The sequence below is a fragment of the Cnephaeus nilssonii genome (assembly GCF_951640355.1).
Source record: "Cnephaeus nilssonii genome assembly, chromosome: 16".
NCBI lineage: Eukaryota > Metazoa > Chordata > Mammalia > Chiroptera > Vespertilionidae > Cnephaeus > Cnephaeus nilssonii.
The window spans coordinates 40388687-40403810 of NC_137087.1; the positions used below are offsets into that span (position 1 = coordinate 40388687).

At 48.3% G+C, this 15124-nt stretch overlaps 1 protein-coding gene across 14 annotated transcripts in view; it reads right to left on the reverse strand.

Annotated features, from left to right (window-relative positions):
• SORBS1 (sorbin and SH3 domain containing 1) overlaps nucleotides 1-11358 on the reverse strand; it is a 224803-nt gene extending 213445 nt beyond the window's left edge. For 5 of the 14 annotated variants that reach the window (XM_079792955.1, XM_079792961.1, XM_079792963.1 and 2 more), the window contains exon 1: nucleotides 11204-11324. The gene's annotated coding sequence lies outside the window, so the exon portion shown is untranslated. Of the gene's footprint in view, nucleotides 1-11203 lie in introns of all 14 variants that reach the window. The other 9 variants (XM_079792958.1, XM_079792956.1, XM_079792962.1 and 6 more) reach the window with 3 other exon arrangements.
• Between the last annotated feature and the right edge of the window lie 3766 nt (nucleotides 11359-15124).

The window sequence follows — 15124 nt, forward strand, 5'->3', positions numbered from 1 at the left end:
TGAAGAGCCACATGTGAGGGATTCAACCATCACACGGGGCGCCCTCCCATCCCTCGGGCTAACATAGAGCTCTCCTTCTCTTCACCCAACAAAATGGGGCACCTCTAGGACACCTTGATACATGAAACGGACCTGCTTACAAGACTGAGTGATGATGGGAATGCAAATCACCACACAACAGAAACCTTGAAGAAAAGGCCAGGGTCCAACTGCTGACCCAACAGTGGCAACAGGGCTTCTGGCCCTTCTGCCTTCTGCACGCCTTTGGCAAATCCCTTGCTCCCAGGGGTGATGGTAAATGTCTGTGACCCCACCCCTCCAACGTGGAGATACAGAGAGGGGAGAAGGGGCGTTTGGGGACAGGAGAAAGGGCTGTGGGCAGAGGCGGACAAGGAGGAAGGTGACATCAAAAGGATCCTTGTGCAGAGTACCAGTGACCAGTACAGGGACTCAGAGGGTCTGGTGAACATGCTGGCATTTTTACATCAGCTCACATGACGGGAGCAGCCCTGGCTTAGAAACGTCCGGCTATACGTCCTCTCCAGGTGGTCAGGTCGTTCTACAAACTCAGCCTCACCTGCCTGTGTGCTTTTCCCCTTCCACAGTCTCCTGTTGGATAATGCCTCCTAGACTCTGCCAATAACTTCTCATTCGCAATATAGCAACCAGCACCACTGCGTGACTTCCATGTGTCAGGCACAGCTCTAAAGATTTGCCTAACTGGATCATCGGATCCTCTGCACAATCCTATGAGGCAGGCCCATTATTGTCTCCATTTCATGGGTGAGGCACCTGAAGCACAGAGCAGTAACTGCCCCAGGAAGCAGCAGAGCCAGGGTGCGAACCCAGGCAGCCCAAGTGCAGAGCCCACACTCTTATCAGCCTCCGCCCCTAACTCACCTCAGGGAGAGAAGAGCCAAACTCCAAGACAAGAGAGCTGTTCCCACGTCAGGCCCATCCGGCCACATGGCCTAAAACAAGTGGCTTTTCTGTGCCTCAGTTGCCTCAACTGTGAAACACAGCTCATCACAGATGCCTGGTCCAGCAACACAGTTTCTTAGCTCTGTAGGCCCGCACTGCCCCAGAGAACTTCCTGAGATGATGGGAACATTCTAGACCTGTGCTGCCATATGGCAGCCACGAGCCTCATATGGCTGTTGGGCCCTTGAAATGTGGCTAGTGTGACTGAGAAGGTGAATTTAAAATTGTGTTTCATTTTAATTAACTTAAACTTAAATGGCCACGTGTGGCTAGTGGTACCATATTGGAAAACTCAGCTCTAGTCTATTCGTCCCAGGAAGGCAGGTGCCGTTTCTCCTTGGTCATCACTGTATTCCCAGAGCCCAGCATAGACCCCGGAGTAGTCTACTTAGTGGTCCGAGCAATTAGCTCACAAGTTTGGGAAAACCAAAATAAGTTATGAAAAAGCGCTTAAACATTTTTAAACACTATAAATGCAGGATTATAGCTGTCATTCATTTTCCTAGTCAATATGAATCTGATCTTAACTCATAACAATGTGAGGCCGATTAAACACATAACTACAATCTGTTTGGGCGAAATAATCCTCTACTGTCCAGGCTATAGACCAGAACTGCTATCTCTGCCAACTTTGAGATCAACCATTTGGACCCCTGGGCTCTGTAGATGAGCCAGGGCATGCGCAGCTGAACTCCCAGAAAGCGAGGCCTCATTCTTCGAGTAGGGTCTGGGGATTCTGACAGAGCAACTCACGTTTTCATACTTCCTTGATGTACTCTTTCTAAGTTGAAAAACCGAACATACACCTCCTATGCACCAAGAACTGTGGCAGACACAGGAGATACAAAGATGACTACAATGTGGTCCTCACAAGGAGCCCACAGTCCAGAAAGAGTAAGAGGTCAAATTTACAGAGCCTTTACGCTGTGGACGGCACTGAACTACAGTCAGGAGAAAGGTATAAGCCAAGCACAATCAATTCAGTGACATATGCTGTAACAGTCATATATACCATGCCTTGCATATAGTAGGCACTCAGTGCAGTAAACAGAATCAAATCTTTTTATATTGATTGATTGACTGATTTGAGAGAAAGGAAGGGGGGGGGGGGAGAAAGAAACATCAATTTGTTGTTCCATATATTTATGCATTCATTGGTTGATTCTTGCCCTGACCAAGGATCAAACCCACAATCCTGGTGTATGGGAGGGCACTCTAACCAACTGAGCTACCCAGCCAGGGCCCTGACTCAAATCTTTACCAACAGCTCATTTTATGGCTGAAGAAACCAAGACACAGACAGGTTAAGGGACTTCTCAAGGTGACCCGAGTAGTTAGTGATGGGACTGAAGATAGCACCTGGGCCTTGTCACTCACCAGCTCAACAATCTATACACTGTCTCCCCTTGCTTCTCATCGGATAGCACAGCGAGTGGCAAGATCTGCCTGTTATTATGTCTATCTCAGAATAAAACATGGGTTTACTTTTGTAAGATTGTGTGTTTGGGACTTTTGAAATCTGATGACTATCGTATGCATACGATCTTAGAAACGTGCATTCAATTATTCAAACATTTCTTGGGAATATACTATATGTCAGGCACCAGTTAAAGGCTTGAATGAAGAGATGAAACAAACTTCTGGTCAAATCAGAGGGTTGAACAGCCATATTTATTTCTGCTCTCTCCCAAACCCCGCTAAAAGCGAGGTCTGTTCTTTTGTTTAATGAAAAGGAGACAGCAGCAGGCAAGAAATGTCAACAGAACTCTGGAAGGCAGAGAGCTGACCACCAAGCAGTAGCTGATTTTAGGTTTCTGCTTCGTCTGCTCTGCTAAGTGCAAACGGGAGGAAACCACTAAACAAGTGGCAACTTATGCCACAGAAACAGGAGACGGCGCAGGAATTGGAGGCACCAAGGACTGTGAGAAGCAGGAGTGGATAAAAAAGAGGACAGCCTGCTAAAAGTTGGTACAAAGAGCAATCAGATGCCAGAGTCCCTCTGCAATCTCCTCAGTCTGGTGACTCCCCTTCCTTAGCCAGCAGAAGGTGAAGGTTCCCTGTTTAGGAAAATCACACTAGACACTCTAAATTCAGACACAGTCGCCGAAACCGGTTTGGCTCACTGGATAGAGCGTCGGCCTGTGGACTCAAGGGTCCCAGGTTCAATTCCGGTCGGGGGCATGTACCTTGGTTGCGGGCACATCCCCAGTGGGGGGTGTGCAAGAGGCAGCTGATCGATGTTTCTCTCTCATCGATGTTTCTAACTCTCTATCCCTCTCTCTTCCTCTCTGTAAAAAGTCAATAAAATATATTTTTAAAAAATAATAAAAAAATAAATAAATAAATTCAGACACAGTTGAGGGAGGGACACACAACTGGGGGGGGGGGGGGTAGCCAGAAAGGGGGGCAACTTTCAGAAAATAGATGCATTGAGTGAAAGTCCATACACCCAGCCTCCTTCCCCACCAAGGCTCCCAGAATGCGGGACAGCCAAGCTATGACACCCGCAGGCAAACTCCTCTCCAAAAAAACCCAATATGCCCAGAGAAAGGGTCTATAGGCACTGACACCTCGGTGTCCCCAGCAGAAAAAAGGGATCACCCTACAATGAAATTAACAACCCCTTCCTTGTCGCACTGATGCCCTATCAGCATTTTCAGGTCCACTCTTAAAGTACAAATGGACAACTCAGTGATCAGCATACACGGAAGGACGGCTCCAGTGGGAAATAAAGTAACCAAGACAAGCAGAAAAAGGGACTCGGGGAACAAAGACAATGTGGGGAACCGCAGAAAAATGCCCAAAACAAACAAAAACCCATTGTAAGTGAACTTACTGCACCCATGAAACAAGAACGGATGTATTTAGAAAAGAAAGAAAAGTGAGCATTCAGAAAATAGGGAATTCTAGAAAGTAAAATACGCAAGTATGTTTCATGCAAAATCATAAAAGCATGAATAAGAAATTCGAAAGGTTAATTAAGGATAAAGCGGAAGATATCTCTCAACAGGTAAAACAAAAATAAAATGGAAAACAAAACAAAAAAATCAAAGATTTTAAAATTACTAACTCGACCCCCAGTAAGTCCAACATTCAACTAATGTGAGTTCCAGAGACAAAACACAGAAAATGGAGAAAAGGAACTGTCAAAGAAATTTTCCAAAAACTGAAGGATGTGAATCTTTATTTCAAAAGAGCATAGAAACTGTGAGGTAACCTTAATGGGAGGACAGGGAGGAAGGGAAGTACCGGTATGTGGGGAAGGGAGGGGAAACGAGGGCAATATGGGTTCCTCTAGTCCGAAGTAGGACATGAAGAAATAACATTTAAAATGAACAACCAGGAACCAGTTTTATAAACAGATAACTTACAAATAATCTATATATATAAAAGCCCCAAGCAACCTTTCAACCGATTGACCGGTAGCTATGACATGCGCTGACCACCAGGGGGCAGACACTCAATGCACAGGCATGGAAACATGGAACAGACTGATGAATCTCAGAGGAAAGGGGGCAAAGTGGACGGCAGAAAGAGATTAACCAAAGATCTTATATGCATACTAGAGGCCCTGTGCATGCATTTGTGCAGCAGTGGGGTCCCTCAGAACTAGCCTGCGGGGATCGGGCTGAAACCTGCAGTCCAACATCCCTCGAGGGGTCCCAGATTGTGAGAGGGCACAGCCCAGGCTGAGGGACCCAACTGGTGCACGAATCCGTGCACCAGGCCTCTAGTATCTATAATATTTAGAGTGCAATATGCAAATTGACCGAACGACCAAACAGCAGAACGACCGTCTGGAAGACCACACTATGACACGCACTGGCGCCAGGCCAGCCAAGGCGGGTACAATGCAATTGGTTGGGGGGCCCCGCCATAACACCACGATCGCCCCAAAGAGGGAGGCCCAGGCTACCCGGCTGGCGGCACTGCAGCAGGAAGGCAGGACCTCTCTTTGTATGGCGATGAATCACAGAGCCCTGGCAAGGTGGGCAGGGCCTTCCTCTGCTGGGCAATCTCCACAATCGATCGCCTCAAAGAGAGAGGCCCAGGCTACCCGGCTGGTGGTGCTGCGGTGGGTGGGCGGGGCGATCGATTGCGGGGCTCCCGGACTGTGAGAGAGCGCAGGCCAGGCTGAGGGGACCCTTCCCCCGCAGTGCACGAATATCGTGCACCAGGCCTCTAGTATTATAATAGAATACAAATGATAGTAATATAAGGAGAAATGACTAAGAGAGTAGGAAATGACTGTGGTAGGTTGAATAACTGCCCCTTAAAGATTTTTATGTCCTAATCCCTGAACCTATAAACATGTTACATGGCAAAGGGGAATTAAAATTGCAAATGGAATTAAAGGTGCTAATTAACTGACCTTAAAATAGGGAGACTACCCTATACTATCCAGGTGAGCCTGAAGTAATCACAGGGTCCTTAAAAGTGGAAGAGAGAGGAAGAAGAAGGGATTCAGAAGATGTGACTGTTAGGGCAGAGTGATGCAATGGGAGGACTCACCTGGCCACTGGGGCTGGGAAGACAGGAAGGGGGGCATGAGCCAAGAATGCAAGTGACCTCTAGAAGCTGGAAAAAGCTAGATTCTTCCCATGAGGGGATGCAGCCAGGCTACCACCTGGATCTTAACCCAGTGAGACCCTTTTTCAGACTTTGAACATACAAAACTGTAATATAAATTTCTGTGGTTTTAAGCCACTACGTTGGTGGTACTTTGTTACTTCAGTAATAGAAAATCATGTTCGGTGACTGACTGGGAAGTGGATCACCAGCATGAGGGGGACACAGCCTTCTTATAAGCCTTGAGGTATTATTTGACTTTTAACTGAATATGCATATATACATCTTTAATTTAAGAAGATGAAATGCAGATTCTCTCTTGCCAGATCTCACAATCTGGTGGAGAAGATCGACAGGGAACCAGCTGTTGCTAAAAAGCAAACTAGGGAAGAAAATCTTCTTTCAGATGTCAGGGGAGTCTAAAAAGAGAAGGAGGAGTCAGCCAGATAAAAGAGAAAAAGGTCTTCTGGTGAGGGGACAAGTCCTGGTCTCAGGGGACATGGAAGAGTTCTGAAGGACTGGGGCCTCACTGGGCCTGCCAGAACCCACGGAAAAGGCTGGAGGGGCAGTTCTCAACACCACCAGATGTGGCACCTGCCCCACAGCTGGCTTTTCTGGATGGAGTACAGAGTCTGCTATGAATATTTAGTGGGGACATGGACAGGTAAAGGCCCAAGAGAAACACATTTTTCCTGGGCCATCAATTGTACTCAACAGTAAAGCATTTTAAATGCTTTTATACTAAAACCAGCACATATTATAGAACACAAAACTCATGTGACTTTTTAACATACAAAACTGGAGACTTCAAGGGGATTTCTTGCTTGGGAGGCTCACTTGGTGACCATGAGCACCAAGACTCAATCTCCTGGGTAATTAATCAGAGTCAGAAGAAACGTTTAAATGGCTAAAGCATGCATCCATCAAAGCAGCTGGGACCTCACACCAGCAACCAGTCGGTGGCTGCCTACCCTCCCTGTGTCACCACAAGATACCCCTTGGGTCCTAACCAACAAGAATCAGAAAGTTGGGAAGCGACTTATTCTTTTCCAAAGGGGCCTGGGTGCTGCTCCTGCTGGGTGGGTTAGCTCAGCCTGGGGAAACAAAGTCAAATCATTGCACTGAATTTTTCAGAGGGAACACTAAAGGATCCACAGAGACACTTCCAAGGACTGAAGAGTGCTCTCTTGGCCATAAGCCTGCCCACCTCCCCCTCTGTACGCATGACCAGATCCACCAACAAGAGCCCAGCTCCACCACCACCACCCCCCACCCCAGCCCCTTCCAGTGCAGGCGTCTGTTAGAGAATACATTGCAGATAGGCTTCTAGGGCAGGAAGTCAAGAAATAGGGCACATCTCTTGGGAGAGGGTGTCCCTTGTGTCCACAATACTAGGGTGGAAACTTTTTCCATTGTTATAGCTGTTTTTTGTTATAACAATAGCCACATGACAGTGAGTTGGGAATTTTTTTTTTTTCTATAAAGAGCCACTACTGACCACAAAAGAGAGAGGATGGGGGATCAATGGAAGACCACACAGAAGTAAAAAGCAATTCAATTGGGTTTGGTTTATTTGTTTTGTGTGTAAAGCACATATACACATTCAAAATGAGTGAACTCAGTTGATTTCAAATTAAAAAAAGAGAAGATGAAATTTTAATGACACAATACATACATTAAAATACACTACAAAGCTACATCATTGACAGTAAAGAAAGGATGGGGAGGAGTCGCAAAGAGAAAAATACAACAGGAGAGAAAGAGAAATATACAGAAGAGGATGATGTGGGAAAAGGATGGGAAGATAGTGAGACAGAGGGACAGACACATGCCTAACCATACACAACAAGAAGGAACAACTAACATCCGCAGAGACACTTCCTGGGCCGCCAGAGTTAGCCAAAGTGGATTATACTGTACATGGCCAGCTGTTGGTTTGGGCTATGGACTTCCAAGTATTATCACCTATTATGCCTCTGATGGTTACAGATCTGGGTAACAACTGTTCACAGCTCTTCAATTGATCATTGAAACATTCTGAGACTTAGCTCCCCCCAAATGAGCTACAATTTAGTCAGTCATTTCAAAGTATCTCCTCTGAAAAGGAGTACATGAAACACTACCTCAAAAAACGTGCAATGAAAGTCAGAGGAGAAAATGCTGCTTGAGTTGAAAAGAAGTTCCATGGAAAACTTTTTTCATTTTCTGCATTAGAAAGAAAAAAACAACAAAAAACTGGGACTTCAGCAGAACTGAGTCCAACCTCAGCATTCTCCAGCATCATCACCAGCACACCTGACTTTCCACATGTTCAAGTTCAGGGAGCCCCAGTGGCTCCAAAGGCCTCAGCTGGCCCTGAAATGAAGCAGCCTCCACACTGCAATCGCAGGGTCCACAGGAGCGCTCCCAAGGAGACACGGAGTTAGTCCCAGCCCCAGGCTGGACTGAGGCCACCCACCCTACCCCTTGTCTGGGCCAAGGCTCTCGTACTAACTTCGCTCTCAGGGCTGCAGAAATCTGCTACTTCACAGCTGATCGAGCCCCTCTCCCCACTTCCAGTTCCATCCTTTCTCCTCCAAGCGTGATGTCTGGTTTCCCCTTCCCCACCTGACCTGCCCTCAACCTCCTCCCCAGTGCCCTCAACCTCCAACCTCTCCGGTCTTCAGCCCCTATGTCCTCCTCACTTTATCCCATCTTAGAATCACTTCTGTGAGAGGAGCGGGGCTTCAGAGGTACATTTAGAACGCAAGACCTAGAGTCTATGTCCATCAGGGATTCTGCCCAGCTCTGCATCTTGCTAGCTGTATGACATCAGACAAATCACCAAACCTTCCAGCCCTTCAAGTTACTCAGTGAGGGAGGTTGAACCTGGCAATCACAGAGGACTCTTCCAACTCTCATGTTCTAAATATCTAAATATCTAAACAGTCACCTGTGTAACCATAAGTTAACCTATGAGTTAAGCACACAGAGAAAGAGAATGAATTATAGCAACTCCCTTCCCTCAGCATTCTACCATCCCACCCTCATCTGCCCAGCCAGCCACCCACTCTGAGGGTCTGCGCCTCTTCCTCTGGGCAGTTCTAGCTCTGAATTATTTACGTACAATAAAACCTCAAGAATCACACTAATCAAGAAAAAGCTGAGTCTGAATCCAACAGAAGCTTGAGTCTTGAAACGCTTCATTCATGCCATTGAGCAATATTGTGGATTTAACATCAGTTTAGCAAACAGAAAAAAAAAAAAATCTAAAAATGCCACCACAAACTGTACTTTTGAATCTAAGAACAGTAATTCTGTCAGGAACCCCGGAAACAGTCTGCTCCGAAGCCCTCCACTTTACCAAGGCCCAGAGAGCCAAAGCCACTATTAGCCCAAAGCCCAAAGCAGGTTGGTGGCTAGGATCAAAGCCAAATGTCCTGCCTCTGGTCCAAAACTTCTCCACCAAAGCTTTTTGAGACCATCCATTTCCTTTTTCACGGAGACAGAATAAATCCTAAGTTACCAGTGAGTGCCCTCTACAGCAAATCCATGTCCATGTCCAGGGAAGGGTCTAGAACTAAATCCGATGACCAGATGATTCACTAACGCGGCCTCATAAAAGCTTGCTTTCCTGAGCCCTGCCCATTCATTCTCTGCAAAGAAAACCCCAGACCCTGCTATCTATACTGAACTCTATTTTGGAGAGGGGAAGTGAGGAGAGAGCTGAACAGTTCTTTGTTTTGCCAGTAAGGAGCATCTACCTGCTCGTCCTTTCCCATAACTCCTTCCTCACCCCCCAACATCCCCAAGCCCTTCAGAAAAGTTCACAGCAACTCTCCAACTAGAACAGTAAAAAGCAGGTCAGAGGAGGAGAGGGCCAAGAGGGGGTGGGTGTCCAATGGAAAATGACAATACCCTCCCTTCTCTCCACCCTATGGGGTAGGAAGCATTTCTTTTCAGTTGCTAATACCCTGTAGGGAAGTCACCAGAGCTAGTTCCCTCCAGCTGAGAAATGAGCTCCCAGCAATCCTGGAGAACGAACCCTTGACTAACCAACCATCAACTCTAATAGTGCCCAGCTAACAGACCAACTCCTCCCTGTGGGTGGGGGAAAGAGCCTGGGACATCAGAGCTTGGCTGGCAAGGAGCTATTTAAGGAGCATCAAGAGGGTGGAGCAGAAAATTGCTGGCAGCATCCTCTTCTCCCACCCCTCCCTCACAGCCAAACCCCACACACACCCTTAGAGGGTCACCTATCTCACCTATGTCTCTTAAGGGCTGTACATCTGGAGTCCGAAAATGTCCAGTGTGTGTTTTCTGTCATTGAGGTGCCTGTCCACATTGGCTGCCCACCCCTCTTTTAATTGACCCCCTTCTCTTGGATCACCACCAAGCCAAAAACATAAAACTGAAATCTAGAGGAGCTAGAACAAACCAACAAGGAGGGGAGTGGATACAGACCAGCCATCCCTGGCCTTCACTTGTGAGAGGAAAAAGGGGGTGATGTCAGATGCCTGGCAGGCCAGAATAGTTCCATGATATCGCTAAATGAACTCCCTCCTATTGATGGTGAAATCAATGCGGCCAATTTCAGCAAGTCTGCTCTGTGACAACAGGAGCATCCTAGCGCTCAGTTTAAAACAAAAATCCAAGGGCTCAGCCAGAACATGCCGGGAAGACCCAGGGTCTGGATAAAGCGAGCCACTCTCAGTGGGATCCCTCCTGCTTTTATGTAGCAGTGCAAGAGCGTAATAAATTCTGTCTGCCTGAAGAAAGCATGCACTGGTGAATTTCAAAGCCATCTTACGACAGCGGATGCAGGGGGATGCAGAATTCGACAGCACATTCCTCCATGAAAGGAACATAATGACTTCAAGCCTCTTTCCTCCTCTATCTTGAACGGAGCCACCGCTTATCAAGGAAGCCACGTCGTAAAGCCGCCCTGGGAGAGCCGGGGATGCCCGGGGAATTCGGAGAAGGGAGTCGCTTTCTGCCCGTCTCGGTGATGAGCTGCCAGTCACGCTGGGGGATGGAGCATGGGCGGATGGGAGGCTCGTTGTCCCCGGACGCGGACACACACATGTACCCGCTCACTCAGGCGGGCGCTAGGCCAGACCGGTCGTCCTTGGCCCCTCCCGCCGCCCTCTCCTCCAGAAGGATGCTGATGAATGGAACACCTGAGACGCCTCCATCCTGCGCTCGCTCCTTCCTTCCCCTGGCTGCGGCAGAGGAGCCTCTCGCTCCTCGGTAGTTTCACTTTACACCGCGGACCCACCCGGGCTTTGATGTCGCCTCCACCGCCCATGCTGCAGCCAGCCTGAAGCTGGCGGGCGTTCTTTCCTACCGAGGCCATGATCGCACGTACCCCCGACTCACCAAAAAAAAAACCCTGGAACCTCCCAGAACCCCCGCACCCTGGGGAACTTTCCTTGAAAGAGTGACAGGAAGGAGGGTTCGGCCATGGGGGGCCATGGTTTCCCTGTGACTACGGGGGATGCTCGGGGGGAGGGGGTCCCCCAAGTCCTTCCAATAGCTGGCCCTTTAAACGCGCCTCCTCCGAGCGCGGAACAAAGGCGCCGCCCGCGGGGGCCGGGCTGGCGCACGCCCCCGGCGCCGGCGCAGCGGACCGGGTGAGCGCGGGCGGGCGGGCGGGCGGCTGGCGCGGGCTTACCTTGCGGGTCGCCGGGCGGGCGGGCGGGCAGCGCGCGTCCTGCCCCGCTCGCACTACACGCTGCAGTTGGCCCCGCTCTGTTTTTCTGGGACTCGGCGCTGACTTCACCGACACTCCGCGGCGGGCCAATGGGCTGCGGCGGCCGCCCCCTCATTAGCATGCGTCTGGAACCGTCCACTCCGGCGGCGCTCGGGCAGCGGGCGGGGCCAGGGGGCGGGGCCGGGCTCAGTGGTGACAGGAAGGGGCGTGTGCGCCAATGGGAGGCGAGGAAGTGCCCCGCCGCCCCGCCCCGCGGCATTGTCAGCCCCGCGCGCGGGCCCGCGGTTCTCAGGCAGAGGAAGCGCGCGCGGGCCCCGTTACCCTTTCAGTCGGGGCCGCAGCGGGCTAGGCTGGAGGCTGGCGCGGCGCGCCCTCTGGCCCTTCGGAGGGATCGCCCACGAGAAGCTGAGAAGGAACCTTGGACAAAAAAAATAACAGCTATCATGTCTTGAGTTCATATATTACTTCACGTCTGTGCCCCAGTTTGCTCATCTGTAAAATGGTATAATAATAGGATGTAGTGAAGATGAGTATAGTTAGCCTAGGTAAAGCGTTTAAGTCACTGTCTGGCTGTCAAGATACATAAATGTTTGCTACTCTCGTTATTATACCCTGTACCAGCCAGTGTGCTTAATGCTTCCTGTGTATTTTCTCATTTGATCCTCATAGCCTTATAAGAGAGGCACTGTTATTAATCCCTATTTTCCAAGCAGGAAAACGGAGGTGTGGTTTGAATGGCTTGCTCAAAGTCATATAGAAAGCGGTGCAATCAGGATTTGAACTCAGGCTCTGAGTGTTCATTCATGCAACACATCTATTCAGGGGCTGCATGGCAGGCATGTGCTGGGCCCTTGGGTCACTGCAGAAAAACCAAGCAGGCAAGGCCCTCCCCTCATGAAGCCTCCTTTTTAGTGAGGGAGACAAACAGGTGAATAAATAAACAAGATCACCTGCAATGTGAAAAGTAGGGTGTACAAAATAAAACAGGGAAATGTGCAAGGAGAAAAGAGTACTGTACTAGATTGAGTTCAGAGCTAACCACTGTACCATGCCATCCTGACCTCCAGTTCTGCTTATCCAAGGGCACAGGGCCAGCGAATAGCTGGCCTGGAACTTGCTCCCTCCAGACTTAGCTTCCCACATCCCTGGACATCCCAGTCATCCTTGGGCTGAACAGAACTGACTTTGGTCAGCTGCCCTTGGCAATCTCCAGCCAGGGCACATGCCCAGTTAACAGGCTGTGTGTGGCAAAGTAAAGACCGGCCTTGAGGACTGCACAGGGTGATGGGAAACACATCTGCTAACATACTTAGATGTCAAGTAACGGTGACAAGCCTTTGCTGAGCACCTGCTGTCCTCTTCTGTGTAAAAAATAGAATTTTAGAAGACCCCTCGCCACCTGGGGGCTTACTCTACAGCTGAGGAGACAAGGCACCACTAGAAAACGGCTCAATCTAGGGAACCCCAGCCCAGGCCGCTCTCCACTTGCACCTCATCCTGCTGCTTTGCGAAGAACGCTAGACTAGGAATCAGGCTCCCCAGGCTCCCTTACTAACTTACTCCATGACATAGGCAAGACGGTTCCTTCTGGGCCTGTAGAGTAATAAAAAGGCCTTTATCGAGCACATCTAGTCTGCTATGCACTCTTCTGTACTGTACTCGTCCTAAGAGCATTACCTGCATTAACTCACTGACACAACACAACAAGCCCAGGAGGAATACTAGAACTATCCTGAGGTTTTCCACACAGGAGGAAAAAAACAGGTAGAGAGACTAAGTAAGCTGCCTACCTAGAAAATTCAGGGCAACACCATCTAAAACTTTTTATTGATTGATTTGAGAGAGAGAGAGAGAGAGAGAGAGAGAGAGAGAGAGAGAGAGAGAGAAGAAACACTGATTTGTTGTTCTACTTACTTACGCATTCATTTGTTGATTCCCGTATGTGCCCTGACCAGGGATCAAACCTGAAACCTTGGCCTATTGGGACAGCACTCTAACCAACTGAGCTACCCATCCAGGGCCAGAGCAACACCATCTAGAATAGAAAAAAAAAAATCAAAACAACTCAAATATCCAATTGAGTGGACTGGATAAGAAAATTATGATACAACCAAATGACACAATACCAACAGCCATAACAAAGGAGTACAGTGACACTTATTAACACATAAAGATGCTCATAATATGTTATTGAATGAAAAAGTAAGTTGAAAACTAGTTTTATACTGCAATCCCATTAGAACTATGTCTAATAGTTCTAATGGGATTATGAGTATTTTTTTGCTCCTCTATATTTTTCTGATTTTTTTTCTTCAAAAGCATCTATCCACTTGTTCAATGAGAATAAAACAAAATAATTTTAAAATGAAAAACCAGACTCTGCCCGTGGGCATCTGATGTATGCCTCAAGGAATCTTAAATGAGGCCAAAGTCTTCAAATGTGAACTCCTCTGCTGGTCCCAGTCTGTGTGACTGTTGCGCTTCTCACTGTAAAGCCTACCATTACCATTAAAGTATGTGAGCTAAATGGGAAAATACAGGAAGAACAGGAAGGAAGGGAAGAGGGCAAAACAGAGAGAAAGAAAAATCCTATCCTTTAAGATTCATCTAAAATGTCTCCTCCAGAAATTATTCAGAATCATGGTCTAACAACATTTTAACAGTGAAAGCAACCCAAGAAATCATCAGAGGTAATCATGTCAATTCATTCTTATTTCCAGTCATTCACTGGTTCGTCTGAGTAGCAGGCTCTGTGCTGGGCACTGGTGGCACTTGACTCCGTGCCTCCCAAAGGTAACCCCTGACTTAGCAGAGGCCCCTAGAAGACCAGGCCCCTGGATGTGCAACCTGTGCTGAGAAGGGTCCCATGCTCTGCTCTCACCATCCTGAAATGCTTCATTTTTTTAACAAGGGGCCCTGCGTTTTCATTTTGCACTGGGCCCTGTACGTTACGAGGGCCTGTCCTGGGAAGGAGAAACACTAGGGCCTTATCAGTTTACCAGTGACTGAGCCTGGAGTAAAGCTCAGGGCTTTCCGCTCTCCATCCCAACCATTCACTTATATCACATGGTCTCATTCCTGGTTCCCTAGGGAAACGTGAGCACCCCTGCTTTCATTTATTCCTTTCTCATGGACTTCACCGTATTTGGCAGGAACTCATGTATGTACGGGTAGTCTTATTCCTCATCCTCTCCCCAGATTGTAAATTCCATGAGGTCCAGGCTCATCTCAAACAGTGCTTAGCAGTGTGCTTTACACACTGATAAAAGTCTGCTTAAATTTAATTTAATCTTATTAGTAAATCCTCATTTTCTCTTCATGTGCATCAGATTATTCCCAGCAGTCCTTCTGCTGTTGGAGAGAAGTAAAAATATCAGGCAGGCGAGTGGAGCTCACAAGCCAGGATCATAAACAGGCAGGAGGAAGTGGGCCATGAGTGTGAGGCATTACAAGAGGGAGCAGGAGAAAAAGCGAATCTACCCCTTGCGCTGTGTAGATTACTGAGGGCACAGAACTGATTTGAACCCTGGCCGGTGCGGCTCATTCTTTGCACCGAAAGGTCACTGGTTCAATTCCCGGGCAGGGCTCATGCCCAGGTTGCGGGTTCAATTCCCGGTCAGGATGGGTACAGGAGGCAGCTGATTGATGTTTCTCTCTCACATCAATGTTTCTTGCCCTCTCTTGCCCTCTCCCTTCCTCTCTATCTAAAAATCAATTTAAAAAAAATTTTTTTAAACTGATTTGAACATCGTGGAATGCCAGGTCCAAGAATTCTATATTCTTTGGAGGTCAATGCTGGGGATGCTGCTTTAGGGGACGTTTGTGAGATGCGTGGAGGTTGGTCAGGAGGAATGTTCGGGGCCAGGTAGAAATGAGAGGGGC